Below are 17,131 nucleotides of genomic sequence, written 5' to 3'. Positions count from 1 at the left end.
TTGTTGTTTATTTCTACTTCCTCTCTGTCGATGCATAAGGTCTTTTAGGAGCCCCTCTGCTAAGCCAAGGGTGCTGAAGCTGAGCCACAGTCTCCATTGTTCCTCTCTGTGAGCCCCTGAGTGTCTCACAGACCATGTACTTATTAGTGGTCTGTTGTTAATGACCGTGGTAAGCTATCCAAGCTGAGTTTGTATGAATCTTCAGAGGTTTCTAGTTACAGGGAGATGGAAATCTCAGAATAAAATCTGAGGCTTTTTGGTTTCTAATGGATTTTTGGGAAGCTCATTGGTCCCTCTTGAACTGTTTTGTGTGTGTTTTCCTCTGAATTTCCCAGCTATTATGCTGAGCACCACCTCAGACTAAGCTGCCTGTTAAATGGGACCCGGAGGACTATCATTAGCATCACAAGGAATCCGCAAGCTGAGCCTATAACCAGGGCTGCACAGGCCAGCCCAGAAGGGAGTGGATTTGGTGATGGGAGGAGACTGTGAGAGGGGCCAGAACTTGGGGACATCTCAAAAGGCTCAGACCTGGAGATGGAAGCTTTAGGTGCTCTTGTGAAAGAAAGCTGAGCTGGCCAAGTCCACAGGGTCTAGTGTTGGGGACCCGAAAGGAGAGCAGGGAGCAAGAGAGGAATATAGGGTCAAAGGGGTGGACAGAGGTGATTCACTGGCACGTAATAGGTCTACTATAAGTATCTCCTGGAGAAAGGAAGGGTGGAGGGAGATGGGGCAGAAGGAAGGAAAGAGGAGGAGGGGAGAGGAAGGAAGGAAGGAAAGAAGGGAGGAAGGGAGGAAAGAAGGAGGGAAGGAAGGAGATGGGGAGGAAAGGAAAGGAAGAGTTGCAAACTCCAAGTAATAGGCAGCCAAAAAAGAGAGCCACGGTTGTCTCAATAAAATAAATAAGACAAGAATGTGCACGCAGGGACACTGAGGAAATGCTTCAGCTGGCAGAAAAATACACACACATACAGACACATACATACATACATACACATACCCATATACATATATGGGATAGCCAGCCTCCAAGATGGGCCCTAATCCTTGCCCCTCGGTTTTTATACCCATATGTCATTCCCTCCTACACCGAATACAGCTGACCTATACAGCTGATAGGATATACAAAAATGATGGTGAGTGACTTCCAAGACTGGGCCCTAAAAATCACAGAGGCTTCTGCATTGCTGTCTCTGAGATCACTCATTCTGAGGGAAGCCAGCTCTCATGCCATGAAGACGCTCAAGCAGTACTGTGGAGAGTTTCGCACCAGTGAGGAACTGGGGCCTGCTGTCAACAGCTTGCACCAGCCAGCCAGCCAGTCATCTTAATGAGCCATCTTGGAAATGGATCCTCCAGCCCCACTCAAGCCTTCAGCTTCAGACAACAGCTGTCCACTCTCAGATGCCTGACCCATAGGAGCTGTGAGATGATAAACGCTTGCTGTTGTTTTTAAGATTTATTTATTTATTTATTTGACAGACAGAGATCACAAGCAGGCAGAGAGGCAGACAGAGGAGGTGGGGGAAGAAGACTCCCTGCTGAGCAGAGAGCCCGATGTGGGGCTCGATCCCACGACCCTGAGATCATGACCTGAGCCGAAGGCAGAGGCTTAAACCACTGAGCCACCCAGGCGCCCATGTTTGCTGTTGTTTTATGTCAAGCAACAATAGATAACTAATACAAAATATGTATTTTCCATGGATAGATTTTTTTTAAAGATTTTATTTATTTATTTGAAGAGAGCGAGCAAGAGAGAGAGAGAGAGAACGAGTGAGGGACAGGCAGATAGAGAGGGAAAAACAGATCCCCCCACTGAGCAGGGAGCCCGAATAGGACTCAATCCCGGGACCTGGAAATGGTGACCTGAGCTGAAGGCAAATGCTTAACTGACTGAGCCACCCAGGTGCCCCTGATGTGTGTCACTCTAAAGCAGATTTTTAAAAAATTTTGCATCCTTTCTTTTTCTTTTCTCTCTCTTTTTTAAGATTTTATTTATTTACTTGACAGAGAGAGAGATCACAAGTAGGCAGAGCAGCAGGCAGAGAGAGAGGGGGAAGCAGGCTCCCCCTTGAGCAGAGAGCCCGACACAGGGTTTGATCCCAGGACCCTGAGATCATGACCTGAGCCGAAGGCAGAGGCTTAACCTATTAAGCCCCCCAGGCACCGCTGCATCCTGTTTTTTTTTTTAATTAATATTACATAATAAGCATTTTCTATGTCAGTAAAAGTTTTTATAAACACATTTTTTTAAATAAACACAGTTTTTAATGCTTGGGTAATATTGTCTGTGTGCATAGATGAACCGTAACTAACCTATCCCCAGTCGTGGGACATGAAGTTTGTTTATTTTAAGTCCTGGGTTGAGGGGGGTGGTAAGGGACTCCTGAAGCTCAACCCAGCATCCTTAATTTCAAGGTGCATTTATCCAGGGAAGTGTGTCGGCTTCCACAAATAGGCACAACTGCTGTGGTTTTTAACATTCTCTGTTAGAAACTTGGAAGCTCTTGATTCTGTAAGTTATTGCTAGCCTGTGAGTACACCTGTTCTACCCTCCTCCTCACCTGTGTTCTTCTCCCCAACCCCAACCCCCAGTTTGGCTTTTAGACTAAGTTTTCCTCGGTTCTCACAAAACGAATCATTGCAAGTAGAAAATGCCCATAAACTTTTCTTGCCACCTTACTTCCCGCATCAGACATGGGCTGATACCAGTCATGCTTTTCCAGAGGCCCACTCAAGGCAAATGATACCGTTGGAGAATGATTTGTCGAATATTCTGTATTTTCTTTTGCCCATTTCCAAATTCCTTCATTTAATTTTAAATTTGATTTTAATAGACTATAGATTCCTGTTGGATTAATCTTTATGGCTCATCAGAACTTCCAAATTTCCCTAATTGCAAATTCCCTTTACATGTGATTTTCTTCTTTCTAGAGTGTCTTTTTTACACCCCAGGGGACACCTAAGTCTATATTTAAGGAAGATACACAGAAGTGCTTGGACTGGTCCAAGAAATGCTTGGGCAGTGAGAAGGGGAATACAAGCAGGGGGAGTGGGAGAGGGAGAAGTAGGCTTCCTACTGGGCAGGGAATCAAATGTAGGACTTGATCCCAGGACCCAGGTCCGCAACCCAATCTGAAGGCAGACGCTTAACAACTGAGCCACCCAGGCGCCCCGTCAGACTAACTTTTATTTTATTTTATTTTACTTTAAAGATTTTATTTATTTATTTGACAGAGAGATAGAGAGAGAGCACAAGCAGGTAGAGCGGTAGGCAGAGGGAGAGGGAGAAGCAGCTCCCTGTTGAGCAGGAAGCCCAATGCAGGTCAATCCCAGGACCCTGGGATCACGACCTGAGCTGAAGGCAGTCGTTTAGCTGACTGAGCCACCCAGGTGCCCCAGATTAACTTTAAAAAGAAGAAACAGGGGCGCCTGGGTGGCTCAGTGGGTTAAGCCACTGCCTTCGGCTCAGGTCATGATCTCAGAGTCTTGGGATCGAGTCCCGAGTCGGGCTCTCTGCTCAGCAGGGAGCCTGCTTCCCTCTCTCTCTCTGCCTGCCTCTCTGTCTACTGTGATCTCTCTCTGTCAAATAAATAAATAAAAATCTTTTAAATAAATAAATAAATAAATAAATAAATAAATAAATAATAAAAAGAAGGAACATCGCATACAGATTTAAGCTCCAGGTATAAGCTCCAGGTATTAGGCCCTGTCCTCCACCTGCCTCTGTCTCTCTGTCTCTCTCTCTCTCTCAAGCCGGATGCCCAGGTAGGAAGGAAAGTGTTCAAGACTGTGTGACTTTGATCATCCTCAGAACAACTAGTAGTATTAGAATCTAAAGAGGCTCCTGGCTGGCTCAGTCAGTAGAGCATGAGACTGCATCTTCTGGTTGTGAGTTCGAGAGCCACAGGTGGGTGTAGAGATTAAAAATAAAATCTTTAAAGAAGGAGGAGGAGGAGGAGGAGGAGGAAGAGAAGAACTGGTAAAGGCACAACTGGATTGGTATTTATAGGACTTTATAATTGGCTGATTTTGGTCAAAGAAACATTCTTTGTCTCACTCATGGTGGGTAGTTGTTTTCATTTGAGTTCAGCCTAAAGAGAGTTGAAGAGAATGAAGCATGACCTTAATTGGGGGATTAATATATTACTGGATTTTGAGATTGAAGGGGAAAAAATGTATAACTTGCCAAATTCCTTAAAGAACAGTATAGTTTTTCTGATGAAAATTACCAGACCATTAGTAACATACTGTTATTTATCAAACATTCCATCGAAGATCACGATATACATGAATTAGATCCAATCCAGGGGCTCACTGCCCTTACTAGAAATTAATACAAATTTCGATGACTAATAATGAATTTTAAGAAAACCATCCGTTGCCTTCCATTAGATGTTTTGCTTTGCCTTCATCAAAAGTTTAGATATAAAGTTGGAATCATCATTAAACTGGTTAAATACATAACAATCATACATCAAGTTTCCAGCAATTTACATTACTATTACTATTAAAGCAGACTTTTCAATTTCCTTCCCTTGCACCTGAGGCATAGGATAAACTCCCCTCAGCATCAAGTTTCCCCACAGCTGTGGTTGTTGGTCAGGGATGGGACCTAGGGAGGGTGCAGGTGATATATCAGAACCGGGAACGGAAGGGAGGATGAGACACAGTATTGACACAGGAGCTCCGTAATTCTGACATGCCCCTTATGGGGAGATATTGTTACTGTTTTCATTGTTCTTCCAGATTCAGTCTGCCCAAGCCTATTCTCTCCTTCCTCGGCAGCATGACATTAATTTTTCCTAAATCACTGAATACCTCTTCATACTCCTTACACACTTCTATCATCTGCCATTTAATGTTCATACTCTCCAGCTTGACTTTCAAGAAATAATTCCTCCCACCCCCACTCCCAACACCAAAGCTTTTTAAGATTAGAAGTTAATCATAGGAGCGCCTGGGTGGCTCAGTTTTTAGGCGTCTGCCTTCCATTCAGGTCATGATCCAGGGGCCCGGGATTGAGCTCTGCATGGGGCTCCCTGCTCAGCAGGGAGCCTGCTTCTCCCTCTCCCACTCCCCCTGCTTGTGTTTTCTCTCTCACTGTATCTCTCTCTGTCAAATAAAATCTTTTTTTTAAAAAGTTTATCATACATCCTATTGCTCCTTGCCTTAACACTACCCTTTGAGAATGGAACTAGAAAATCACTTTATTTCACCAAGTATTTCTGGGGATCTAAAAATAAATGAAAGCCAGGATCAATGTTCTCAGAAGCTTAAAAGTCCAATGGGGGCAAGAGAGGAACTGACCCATTGCAGCATCATGGGCTATGGGCTCTTCTGGAGGTGCAAAGTGTTGAGTCCCGGGTGGAGGGAAGATCAAGGCAGGCTTCTCAGAGGAGTCAACCTGAGTGCTGAAATCTTAAAGGTGCGTAAGAGTTTGGCAACGAAAGGAAAAGCAGGGCAGTATAGGCGGAAGGAAAAGACTGCACGTAATGAGATGAGAAGGAATAATCGCCTTATGATAGATAAGTCATCTGTGGATGAAACGTGTGTGGGGTACAGCTGATAAACGTATTGCCAACAAAAACCAGGGATTACTCAAGTCCAATCAAGGTGACAGGATATTCTCAAAAGTGGTATAGAAACAGGGAAAGTGGTAACTTAATCTGGTGTATTGAACCCAGCTGCTGGAGGCGTGATGGACAGAGGGGACATGCCAGAAGTGTGAGAGGCTGTCAAAGGCTATCAGTATTTATTAAGCATTATCCAAGGGGGTGACCAATGCATGGCATGGGCGTGAGCACTGTTTCACTGAGAGGAGTGCTCTATTGTAGAGAAAGATCTTCATTCTCTGTTCCCTAAATAATCTGCTCATGCCTGTGGACCTTCATACTGGACAAAAGGTATCCTTATAGCAAACATCAGTGTCTGGTCCCTGGAAAAGCATATTTGCTTTAAAAAGAGTGACCTTGGTTTATAACCAGCTTCTGGTCCCTGGAAATGCATATTTGCTTTAAAAAAGAGTGACCTTGGTTTGTAATCAGTTTCTAAAAAATTTTGAGCATCTTTACAGTGCTAAATGCCCTCTGCAAAGCTGAGGACAGGGCTCTCAGACCTGGTGGCCCCACGAGGTTATGATGCCTTGGGGGCTCTGAGTAGTCAGTGGGCCTCCCTTCAAAAGCAACAAGAACAACCTGTGTGTCCTGTTACTATTGCATATTTTGCGTGTCTGTTGTCTTCTCCTCACCCTCACCTCCCTCCAGAATATAATCTAGAACAGTAGGAATCAAGGTGCCTCCCCATAGATGGTCTATTGCCAGTTCATAGTAAGAGAAATACCAAAATGCAGATTAAGCAGATAGAACCTGTTAGAGAAATTTAACAGAGAAATTGATTTCCATTGAATCTAATAAGAAATTGACCTTTGTATTCTATTCGTATGTGTTTGTCTTCTCATTTAACTTTCTAGTAATTTATTTTTATTTATATTTTACAAAAATAATTGGGCCATAACAGATTGGTCCCTCACTCGAGGCAGTTTGAGAGGTGCTGATCAAGAGGGCAGAGATCCTCATTTTGCACAGATGCTGTATTATGTTCCATGCCTGTCCAAATGGGAGCTGTGAGTCTCAACATTGTTGCCCAGTAGAATCAACTTGGGAGCCTAGAAAATCTTTGTCTATACCCATATTTGTAAGAGAAGCCTGGGATCCACCGCGGCCAATTAGGTGAGAATAGAGGTGGGATCAGAGTGGGCCAAAGTCTTTTGCACTTACTAAAACTTCCTTGTTGTTATTAATGTGTGGCCAGGAATGAGATTATTAATGTGGGTGGTAGCCATCTGATGACTGCAAGTTGAATGAATGACCAAAACATGTCAGCTAGCCAACAGCAGGTGTTTATTGCAATGCTGTACTCGGTGCTGAGTAACATGCTACAAAGGTGTGAGGATTAATCAAGATGTTTTTATTTATTTATTTATTTATTTATTTATTAAAGATTTTATTTATTTATTTATTTGACGGACAGAGATCACAAGTAGGCAGAGAGGCATGCACAGAGAGAGGTGGAAGCAGGCTCCCCGCTGATCAGACAGCCCGATGCGGGGCTTGATCCTAGGACGCCAGGATCATGACCTGAGCCGAAGGCAGAGGCCTCAACCCACTGAGCCACCCAGGCGCCCCAATCAAGATGTTTTTAAAGGATTTTTTAATTTCAGAGAGAGAGAAAGAGAGAGCAAGTCTGTGTGGGGGCAGGGAGCAGAGCAAGAGGGAGAAAGAGTCTTTTTTTACTTTTTAAGATTTTATTTATTTATTTGACAGAGAGAGAGGTCACAAGCAGGCAGAGAGAGGGGGGGGTCAAGCAGGCTCCCCGATGAGCAGAGAGCCCGATGTGGGGCTTGATCCCAGGACACTGAGACCAGGACCCGAGCTGAAGGCAAGAGGCTTAACCCACTGAGCCACCGAGCCACCCAGGCACCCCAAGGGAGAAAGAGTCTTTTTTTTTTTTTTTAACATTTTATTTATTTATTTGACAGACAGAGATCACAAATAGGCAGAGAAGCAGGCAGAGAGAGAGGAGGAAGCAGGCTCCCTGCTGAGCAGAGAGCCCGATGTGGGGCTCGATCCCAGGACTCTGGGATCATGACCTGAGCGGAAGGCAGAGGCTTTAACCCACTAAGCCACCCAGGCGCCCAGGGGGAAAGAGTCTTAAGCAGACTCCAGGGTGAGTGCAGAGTCTGACTCAAGGCTGGAAATGGGGCTCAAAGTGGGGCTGGAGGCGGGGTTCCATGTGGGGCTCCAAGGGGCGCTCCATCTCATGAGCCTGAGACAACCACCCTGAGATCATGACCTTGAGATCACGACCTGAGCGGAAACCAAGAGTCAGTGGCTTAACTGACTGCATTACTCAGGCGCCCCTTAATCAAGATTTTCTAATCTGATGTTAAGGCTCCTACAGACAAAGCCAACACAAAGAAGAGTACAGACCATTAAGAAAACACAGTATTCATCTACTAATAAAGGAACAATTTATACACAATGAAGGGATGGAGCCCATCTTTTTCTTTTCCTTGTCTTTCCTTTAAGCAAAGGGCACATCCAATAATATTCCACCTGATGGGAGATTCCTCAGCCTGGCGCCTTCCATTTGGTCCAAGAAGCCACTAGATGTCACTCAAGGTCCCTCCGGCTTCCCTCTCAAGGCTCCACCTAGCCATCAGTTCTCCATCGGATCCTTTGCCCCTGGAGTCCACGCTCCCAAAGGCAGCCAGGCAAAACTTCGACCACAACATGTGCTGGTTGACTGGGCTCCTTCCACTGCTTTCCCTAGCGTCCGAGACCCACCTCATTCCTTCACGTATTCGAGAACAGTAACTGAGGGCTGGTGTTAAGACCAGATGTTATGTTAAGCCATGATGAAATAATGGCGAGCCATGGGTCCTGCCCATGGAGTTTAATCTATGAAAGCACTTATACTAATTTGTATTGTTTATTACTTACTAATTCTCCCTCAGACCAGAGGCTCTCCAACTTTTTTGGCCAACACACACAAAGGAAGAGAAACATTTTACATCACAACCCACATACACACAAAACACACAAACATACAACTAATGTTAAAACTTCATAGTACCAGGTTTACCTTCACTTTGTGTGATGTGCGATGTGCTCTATTTTCTAGGCTAGTCTAATTCATTTCTTTTTTTCAAGATTCTTGTTATGATCTACCACACCGATTTCGCAATGCATTAATAAGTCACAAAGTAAGAACAAAAAATACTTGCCTTGAGGGCAAAAGGCACCTCCTACCTGTACTTCGGATGCCTGGCAAATAGTAAGTGAGCAATACTTTTTTTAAACTAATGAATATTTTAAATTTTTTAATGAATGAATATTATGAGAATGAATTCACATTAATATTAAGTAAACTAAGAAAATTTAGGTATAGATCAAGTGCCCGTAATATGGATAATATGGATAAGTCCGAAGAATGTACTCATATATACAGATTATATTCATATATATCTACAAATAATATTTTTTTCAGATAACATACAGATTATACACTAGGCACACGATATATACTGTCGATGTAATTTAATATTTTAGTCACACTCTAGGGCTTATGCATTTTTAAAATTCAAATGGCTAAAAACATGTTCATCTTGGAAAGAGAAGTCATAAGGAGAAATAAACTTTTTTTCCAGGTATTAAAACTGATTAGAAATTTTAATGGCTACAAAGCTTGGCATCGGGGACTGTGGCATGATGTGATGTATTTTAGGGTCCGGGAGTGAACAGTCAAGAAAGAATTCTTGGGACATCTTCCATGCAAAAAAAGGTGGTTTTATCAAAGCACGGGGACAGGACCCGTGGGTAGAAAGAGCTGCACTGGGATTGTGAGGCGTGACTGATAATACATGTTCAAGTTGGGAGGCGGTTAGGGTTAGTCTAAGTCTCTAAGGAATTTGGAAGCAAGGTTTTCAGGACCTTGAAGGGCTCGCTGCTGTCAAGATAAGGTCATTTACTACTGTTTAGTAAAATATTAGTCGTGAGACCCTTCAGATGTGTATCAGTGGGTCATAGGCGTGGAGGATAAGTGTTAACATATATTGGGGGAGGAAGTAGAGATAAAGGAAGTTTCCATAGTGATTTTATATATTAAAGAAGACTTATAGTATCCTGGAAGGTGGGCTAACGTCGAGCTAAGGTTGTTTTGCCTCTAGCAAAGTATTGACATTGAGGCAGCTGAGCTCCCTGAGCTAGGTCGCTCTGCCTGTCTCAAGTACTTGTCAATGGGCTGGAAGTTGTAAGGAAATTTAATGTCTTCTGCATTTCTCTTGTCTGTGTTCTCCATATCATGGCACGTAGAATAACGGCCTCCAAAGATGTTCACACCTTCTGGCACGGAATGATCATGTGAACACTGTAGCTTGCATGGCAAAAGGAACTTTGTAGATGTGATTAAAAGTAAGGATCTTGAAATGAGATTATACTGGACTGTCTGGGTGTGTCCAATGTCATCACAAGGGTCCTTATCTGAGGGTTGTGGAACATACAGAAGTGAAGAGGCAGAGATGTGAAGACACAAGCTCCTGTGTTTGAAGATGGAGGAAGGGACCACAAACCAAGGAACACCGCGGGCCTGAGGAGGCGGAAAAGCCAAGAGATTCTCCTCCAGAAAGAACATAGCCTACCAGTCCCTTTTGGACTTCATATGTCCTATTCATATGTCCTATTACCTTTCACCAGAATTATTTCCAGATGGTGATAGATTTAAGTATTCAAAAAAGGAAAAACAACTGAAAGTATTAGAAGAAAATATGTTTTCATTTTTGATTGAGGAAAATACCAAACCCAGAAACAGTAAGAGGTGGATTGTAGCAACTCACACAAATGTTGGTGGGTGCAACTTGGCAACATTTATCAAAATTAAACATGCCCATACACTTCAACCCAGCAATTTCATATCCAGAAATTCCTCTTAAAGAAACACTTTGTTAAAAAAAAAAAAAAGAAAAGAAACACTTTGTTTTACATACAAAGCTTTATGGTGAAATGTTTTTTTGTGTTTTTTAAAAAAGATTTTATTTATTTATTTGACAGAGAGAGAGATAGCAAGTAGGCAGAAAGGCAGGCAGAGAGAGAGGGGGAAGCAGGCTCCCCGAGGAGCAGAGACCCCAATGCAGGGCTCAATCTCAGGACCCTGAGATCATGACCCGAGCCGAATGCAGAGGTTCAACCCACTGAGCCACCACCCAGGCGCCCTGGTGAAATGTTCTTTACAGCATTGTATCTAATAGCAAAAAACTGGAATGACCTAAGTGCCAATTTATTAGACAACATTAAATACACTATGGCACAGCCCTTAGAAAGATTGACATGTATCTATCTGTTCTATTAGGGACATTTGTAAGTGAAATATGATATGTATAGTATAATCTCTTTTGTGTAATTACCTACACATCTGTAAGCTACATTTAGCTTACAGATGCAGAGAAAATTCTAGAAGTATACACAAGAAGCTGTTAATAGTGCTTATTTCTGGGCTGCCTGGGTGGCTCAGGCATTGAGCAGCTGCCTTCAGCTCGGATCATGATCCCAGTGTTGTGGGATCGAGCCTGGCATCTGACTCCTTGCTCAGCGGGAGGCCTGCTTCTCCCTCTCTCACTACCCCTGGTTGTGTTCCCTCTCTCTTGCTGTGTCTCTTTCTGTCAAATAAATAAAATCTTCAAAAAAAAAAATAGTGTTTATTTCTAGAGTGGGACTGGGAGTAGGAAGTCTTTGATTTTTAAAGTTTTACGTTTTTCTATAGAGTTCTTGCTCCCTGGGATTGCTAATTTGGGTCTTCTGCTGCTTTAGAAAGGAAGGAAGAAAAGATGGAAGAATTGGTGGCAAGTGAAGAGGAGAGGGCCATGTTGAGAGTGACCAAAACTGGGCGAACTGCTTCAGAGATACATGCTATCTAATTAAAAAAAATAAGGAATTATGAGGTGCCTGGGTGGCTCAGTGGGTTAAGCCTCTGCCTTCCGCTCAGGTCATGATCCCAGGGTCCTGGGGGCAAGTCCCAGTTGGGGCTCCCTACTCAGCGGAGAGCCTGCTTCTTCCTCCTCTGCCTACCGCTCTGCCTACTTGTGCTCTCTCTCTGTCAAATAAATAAAATCTTTAAAAAAAATAATTTAAAAAAAACATATTTAAAGCAGCTCCATGATTAAAAGAAGCCCAAGCCACAGAATTCTGAACTTGGAAAAAAGCATAAGACTTCTTTAAGGTTTAAACTCTATAAATTGTTTTGTTTTGCTTAAAGTTATTCGGGAAGATTTCAGATAGGTAAAAAGATGAAATTCTCCCTTTGCCCCTTTGTTGTCAATCTAACGCAGATTGATAACTCAATTAAGGTCCCATGTCAGAGATCAGGTATTTGAAAACCTGTGTGACTTGTATGTTCCACCTCATCAGCTTAGGCAACAAAATCAAGTCACATTTTTTTTTTTTTAAAGGTTTTATTTGTTTATCAGAGAGAGAGAGAGAGCGCGCGAGCGCGAGTGAGTGCGCATGAGCAGGGGGAGGGGCAGAGTGAGAAGCAGGCTCCTCACTGAGTAAGGAGCCTGATGTGGGACTCGATTCCACCACCCTGGCATCACAACCTAAGCCCAAGGCAGAGGTTTAACCGACTGAGCCACCTAGGCATCCCCAAGTCACATGTTTTCTAATATTTAAAATTCACAATAGTCTGAGGTCTACCTAGCAAGTTGAGTCCAGATTTCCATTGGGGTTCTCCTCCCTAGATATCTCCATTGACATAAGCGTCATTCGTTTCTTCCAAAGGGATCCTCCCAAGTTGCTGATGGCAGGGCCACTCAGCCTCAGTGCCTGGTCAAACCTCATTCTCTGTTGCCTTGTGGCTGCCAAAGTTCACTGTCAAGGCCCAAGCAGCGTCCTTGGCTGCACAGGCTAGAACAAATGCCTATTCCTTCTTGGCTGTGGCTACCCAGGGTTAGAAGAGGTCCAAATGTTAACCACACAGTGCAAAAAGACAAGTCCTCTCTTGCCAACACCCTCCAAGCATGGACACAATCCTTGCTCTTACTTTCCCAAAGTACAGCCAAGGGCAGGCTGTAGACAAAGGGGAAAAAAAAATCACAGTCAATAGCAGTGTCTGCCAATATCTAGCAATGTTTGGGGCCATTTTTTAATTTTTATTTTTTGGAGGGGCCACTTTTAAATGAAAAGAAAAATCTTGCTAACCCTCAAATGTAAAATTAAATTATTTAAATTATGTTTCTTAATCATGTGTAAACATAAGACTAGGCATAAAGTCCTTACTCTCCCAGCTCTTCTACACTTATAAGTTAGAAAAATTTTGCAAATTAGCAAAATTAAAAATTCAATTAATACTATGTATGTAATATAGTAGATGATGTTGTTTTGCTGAAATTAAAATGTCCCTTGTGATGAGAATATGGAACTAATTTCTACAGTATGGGTTTTTAAGGGCATGCTTATAATCAACTTAATTATCCGACATTCTTCTCTGTTTGAATTTCTGTGAAACTTTGGTTCAGTGTGCCATGAGGACGCTTGATCTTCACTTAGCCAGAATGCTGTCATTGCCACAAAAAGTATTAGATTTTTTTCTCATTTGCCCAAGAAAATTAAAGTTACAGTTCTTGGTGCCAAATGCAAAATCAAGTGGAAGTGTTTCATTACAAGGTGGTCATCAAAATGATCTAGAATAGACATATATTAGTTTTGAAAGATAATTTAAAGAAGAGCAAAAATTTACACATTTTTATAGTGAATTTGCAGTATATATGATTCCATTTATTTTTATTTATTTATTTTTTGTTAAAACCCATTTTTTTTAAAAAGATTTTATTTATTTGACTGACAGAGATTACAAGTAGGCAGAGGCAGGGAGAGAGGGAGGAAGGGAAGCAGGCTCCCTGCAGAGCAGAGAGCCCGATGTGGGGCTCGATCCCAGGACCCTGGGATCATGACCTGAGCCCAAGGCAGAGGCTTTAACCCACTGAGCCACCCAGGCGCCCTATGATTCCATTTATATGAGGAATCCAGAGAAGGCAAATCTATAAGGATAGAAAGTAAATTAGTGGTTGTCTGGCTGGGGGAGGAGGGAGTGGAGAGTGACTGCTAATGGGTAAGAGAGTTTCTTCTGGTAGTGATGTTCTGGAAGCTGCACAGCTTCGAAAATATACTAAAAAGCATTGAACTGTATGCTTTAAAGGATGAATTTTATGGTATGTGAATTAGATACCAATTTTTTGGGGTGGTTGGGATTGTTTATTTCCCCTCCCCCCAGATGAATAATGGCTGTGAGATTTTTTTATATCAAGTTTTAAAAAGTGACTTCATAGTTTTCCTAAAGAACTGTAGATGGATATGAGACTTACATGTATTTAAAGGGCTCATCCTGTGGAGTTTCCCAAAACAAAGTGTGTCCTCTCCAGCCTCTCTAATGTTGAGACTCCAGCTGTATTTAATAAATTTTTTAAGATATTATTTATTTATTTGACAGATAGAGATCACAAGTAGGCAGAGAGGCAGGCAGAGAGAGAGGGGGAAGCAGGCTCCCCGCTGAGCAGAGAGCCAGATGCGGGGCTCGATCCCAGGACCCTGAGATCATGACCCGAGCCGAAGGCAGAGGCCCCAACCCACTGAGCCACCCAGGCGCCCCTGTATTTATATTACAAGTCAGATCCGAAGATGATTGCCCTCAACCTTTACCAGGTAGTAGTGGTGATAAGACCTACACAGGGCTAAGTATCATGTATTAAAAGAAAGAAAAAGAAAGAAAGAAAGAAAGAAAGAAAGAAAGAAAGAGGTATATAAACCAAGAACTATAAATGTCAAAGGAGGAAGGAGTTCTTACTTCTGGTGGAAGTCCCACGTGATCTTTGGTTGGAGGACCCTGGATGTTGATAGGTGGAGATGGAGTGAAGAGCATTTTAGCAGGGGAAATAGTATGAACAAAGGTATGGAAAATGAAGAGCTAGAGCCACAAAGCTTATTTATGGAAGGATAAATGAGCACTCACTGGAACTAAGCTCTGGGAAGGAAAGTAAGTTGAAGAGGTAAAGCAAGAAGAATATGGACTGACAGGGGCACCTGGGTGGCTCAGTGGGTTAAAGCCTCTGCCTTCAGCTCAGGTCATGATACCAGGGTCCTGGGATCGAGCCCCACATCAGGCTCTCTCCTCTGCAGGGAGCCTGCTTCCTCCTCTCTCTGCCTGCCTCTCTGCCTACTTGTGATCTCTGTCTGTCAAATAAATTAATTAAACCTTAAAAAAAAAAGAATATGGACTGACAAGCTGTCTTTTTAAGATGGAAAAATTGAGAGGGCATGCGAAGGAGAAGATAGTAGAAATCCCTTTCACAGATTTGTATAAATTTGCAAGATTTCATCTCGTAAAAACCATTAATTAATTAAACAGGCATTTTGTTGACATGGAGAAAAAGTGATACTTGAAAGAACGCTTATATGAATTGGGCGCTGGTGGGGTACTAACGCTAAGAGCAAGGAAGAGCAAGAAAGGACCAGGCTACAGGAGCGGGCACTGACAAAAATGATTGCAAAAAGAGGTGTGCTGGTCCCCAAATCCCTCCTCCCATCATTTCAACCGGCATCACCCAGCCCGTAGGCATCAGTCTTATCACAATGAGTTTATAGCATCAGTAAAATACGAATGTACCTGGCTAAAAACCTTGACGTGGCAACACCAAATTTATATGCGTTATTAGAATGAATTAATTCAATTTTTAAAAGCACACCATTCTTGGCACATAGAAAGCACCCAGACTTTTGTTTTATAAAAGAACACTGTTTGTTCTTTGTTTTAGTATCTATATTTAGGAGAGGAAATGATTCAAAACTGCATCCTAAAACCTGTATCCTCTGTTAGCACTGAAGTTGGAACGACCTGGAGCCAAGAGCTCTGGTTTTCCCCTTTAAAACTTAGGTTTCTGCCCCTCCGTGGAGTCCCTTAGGTCAGTAGGTCCAGCAGGGGTCGCAGTTCAAGTAACCAATCGCCGCAGGGCCATGGGGTGGGGCCACAGAGCTCCGCCCCTCCTCCAGCCCTTCCTTCCCAACCTACCCAGGTCCGGCCTCCATCGCACCTGCGTGTCCCCCCGCGCCCGCTCTGGTGCAACCTCTTCTGCAGGCGCTAACTGGGAGGATTTCGGCCTCGCCTCTCGCGAGATCGCCTCCAGTTGCGGCCACCGCCGCTCCCGGCCGCTGAGTGGCGGCGTCTGCGCAGCCGCCATGTTCGGTTGCTATGCTGTGGCCTGGGAGACGGGGTGTGCTTGAGGGAGGAGGAGGAGACGGAGGAGGAGGAGGAGGAAGAGGAGGAGGACAAGGAGTGGATAGACTGAGCTCCCCTTGCACTCTCACACACAAACGCTGCCCAGGATTATCCGCCTGCTCACGCCGCGCTGCGCGCTTTTCCGCTCCTCGCGGCTCCCCCACATTGTTCTCTCAGGACTCCTGGATTCCCAGGGGCTGAATTCGGGGCCTGAGCCGGGGATAGGAGAGACTTGGCTTTGAGGTTTGGGGCCAGCCCCCCCCCCCGCCCCGGGGCTCCCCTCCCCCACGGCACTTTGGGGGGTGTGGATTATCTCATCCCCGCAGGGAGGTGGGAGAGCGCGCCGGCCGCCCGCCTCCTGCCCGCCTCCCCGGCGGCGCCGGCCCGCGGCAGCCCCGCAGTATGAGGTGGTGCTGGCCGCTCGGGGCCGTGGCGCGGCCGCTGCGGCGGCGGCTGCTAGGGGGGCGCTGAGGGAGCCCCCGGGAGCGGCGCAGCGGACGCGCTTCCCCCCGGCGCGCCCGGGCCTCGAGGCTTTTCTTCTCCAGCCGAGGGGACGCGGCTGTGCTACGAAGGTAAGAAGAGGCTCTGGGGTTCCGGCCGGCCTCTCGGCCCTGCGCGGTGCGCGGAGCTGTTACCTGGGTGTGGGAGGCGAGCCAGGTAGGGCTAGCCGGAGGCAACAAGGTTGATTGAAGAGAAGGAGAAAAATGATGCTTGTTCCCCCCGTCCCCCTTTCTTTCCGGGACCTCAGCTCTTGGAGCTCCTGGGGGTTATAGTTGGGATATGGGTGAGCGAAGGGAGAGGGGATGGAATCGGTGCGGAGATGGAATGTTCCACAGGACCTAAAGTCTAGGTACGATTTTAGAATCTTCTGAGTTTTCCATTGTTGGTAGGATTCCTTTTTCTTTTTCTTTTTCTTTCTTTCTTTCTTTTTTTTTTTAAATTGGGTTGTATGGGTGCTTCTTACATATGCTGCCTGGGCAGATTGTCCGTACTATTGAAGTTTTAAGGCTCTTGTGATTCTACCGGTGTATACTTGTATGTAGCAATCTGTAATTGGGCCAAACAAAGTTGAGATGTAGCTAAGTAGATGTACCGATGCATTTCCCAGGGTTTCCTTAAAATGGAACAGTTTACAGTTGCACAGATACATGTATTGGTGTGTCTGCGAAATTTAGAAGGGGAGGCTTTTATGTCTAGGGTTGTCTCCTATAGTGACACCACTATGGACAAGAACGATTTTGTAGGATTTTTCAAGCGTTTGTTCCAGGGGAACCTATATATCTTCAATATACCAACTGCTTTTATATCA

The 17,131-nt window shown here is 44.3% G+C and overlaps 1 protein-coding gene across 2 annotated transcripts in view; it reads left to right on the top strand.

Annotated features, from left to right (window-relative positions):
* The first annotated feature begins 15,808 nt into the window (after positions 1-15,808).
* Positions 15,809-17,131, top strand: part of PTPN4 (protein tyrosine phosphatase non-receptor type 4) — a 217,572-nt gene continuing 216,249 nt past the window's right edge. For both annotated transcript variants that reach the window (XM_080798231.1, XM_080798232.1), the window contains exon 1: positions 15,809-16,394. The gene's annotated coding sequence lies outside the window, so the exon portion shown is untranslated. The remainder of the gene's footprint in view (positions 16,395-17,131) is intronic.

The sequence above is a fragment of the Martes martes genome (assembly GCF_963455335.1).
Source record: "Martes martes genome assembly, chromosome: 3".
Classification (NCBI taxonomy): domain Eukaryota; kingdom Metazoa; phylum Chordata; class Mammalia; order Carnivora; family Mustelidae; genus Martes; species Martes martes.
This window is presented reverse-complemented; position numbering and strand designations above follow the sequence as displayed.